The sequence below is a fragment of the Eschscholzia californica genome, unplaced genomic scaffold, assembly GCF_041429995.1.
Source record: "Eschscholzia californica isolate CP2 unplaced genomic scaffold, dmEscCali1.0.p SCAF_6, whole genome shotgun sequence".
NCBI classification, from domain to species: Eukaryota; Viridiplantae; Streptophyta; class Magnoliopsida; order Ranunculales; family Papaveraceae; genus Eschscholzia; species Eschscholzia californica.
Genome location: NW_028238483.1, coordinates 1,810,094 through 1,811,962, shown reverse-complemented (window position 1 = coordinate 1,811,962; position 1,869 = coordinate 1,810,094).

The following is a 1,869-nucleotide window of genomic DNA, read 5'->3' as shown; positions in this document are numbered from 1 at the left end:
CATTGTTTTTCGATCTTCGTCTTTTATTTTTCTTTTGTACTGATACTTTTTCTCTTTGTCTGACTTGTCTCCCTTCTTGTTCTGGTTTTCTAACTTTCCTTTTTATATTGTTGTATGAATATTGTGATTTAGCTGCGTATCTTATTGTCGATCGTCTTGTCTTTATTCCTGCAGTTTCATATGAACTTCTGCCGACATAGTTAATTGTATTGTTAATATGATCCTATCTTATTAATGCATTATCCCTAACTTACTACGCATGCTCCGAATGATCATCTTTGCAAGATAAAATAGAATTAGACCTATTCTATCGGGACCTATCTTACTAGTTCCTTATACAAAATAGAATCTGAATTAGCCTTGTATAAAAGATTTATGAGTGATTTCGTAGTTTCTCTAGGGCTTCCCCTTGGCCTCTGGTCGTCGCTTATGCTACCAGGGTTGTTTCGTCAGCTTGAGCACGATAAGTTTAACTAGGACTTCTCCTTGGGCCCCTGGTTATGGTTTTCGCTACCAGGGTTGATTCGTCGGCTTGAGTACGACTAGTTTAACTAGGACTTCTCCTTGGGCCCCTGGTCGTGGCTTTCGGTACCAGGGTTGTTTCGTCGCCTTGAGCACGACTAGTTTAACTAGAACTTCTCCTTGGGCCCCTAGTCGTGGCTTTCGCTACCAGGGTTGTTTTGACGGCTTTAGCACGACTAGATTAACTAGGACTTCTCCTTGACCCCTGGTCGTGGCTCTTGCTACCAGGGTTGTATTTGAGCAAAGAAAGTTGACAACATATTTTTTACTCTTCTATGTTGACAACATACATACAGTTGTGTTGTTATAAACTGTTGGCAACATATGTAATAATATGTTGACTTGCTATAAAATGTTGACATCATATATAATTGCCCTGACTTGTTATAAAATGTTGAAAGCATGCATAATTATGTTGTTAACAACATATATAATGCTATAGTCAAAATAAACCATTTGTCCGTCAATGGGTTTGTCAAATACAAAGGATAATATGCATAACATTTTAATTTTTGCAAAAGACATAAAAAAATGCATTAGTTAAAATGGTTATGTAAAAAGCAAAACAAAAAATGCGGAAACGATTTTTGTTTACAAGACAAATTGAAAATGTTTTAGCCAAAATATTAGTGTTAGTCAGCGTTTGTCAAATGCAAAAGACAAAAAGCGAAACAGTTTTGCAAAATAAGTTTTGAGCAAAAAATGAATTTGTTCAAAAATTTACAGAATTGTTGAGAGAAAACTAAGACTTGTTCAGAAATGTTCATAAATGTTTTGCACGTTGATTTCGGAGGTAAAATTATAATTTCACAAAATGAGTTTTTTTCAAATATTATTTAGATTTGGGCTTGATTTCCTACTATACCCCAAATTTAGGGTTTTTAAATTATCCTCCCCTTAATTTTCATCTTTCACCTTCAACCACTGTACATTACCTCCAACCTCCACTACTAACCACCACTGTTTCCAACTACCACCACTTAGATATTGTTAGTCCTCGAGCATAATAAAATAAATACCTAACTCACTTTCGAAGGAATCTCAGTTGCATTTAGCATATCTAATTGTGTTGAAAAAAATTCACACCAGGGCCCTCAGCGCTAGAGTGCCCATTAAGACGTCAAGCCCAGCGCAACACTCTTGGGCCCAGCCCAGAAGTCTCTTAATGGGCCCTCGTCGACTAGACCCTAAAACTCGTGTCAAGCCCAACCACGTGCAAAGAGTTTCCACCTGCACAAAACTCCACACGCCCGAATCTCCAATCGTCTGGCGTTTGACACGTCTAAATCTCCACGCACCACGCGTAAAAGATCACTTAACGAAGAAATCCTCTACATGTCACATATG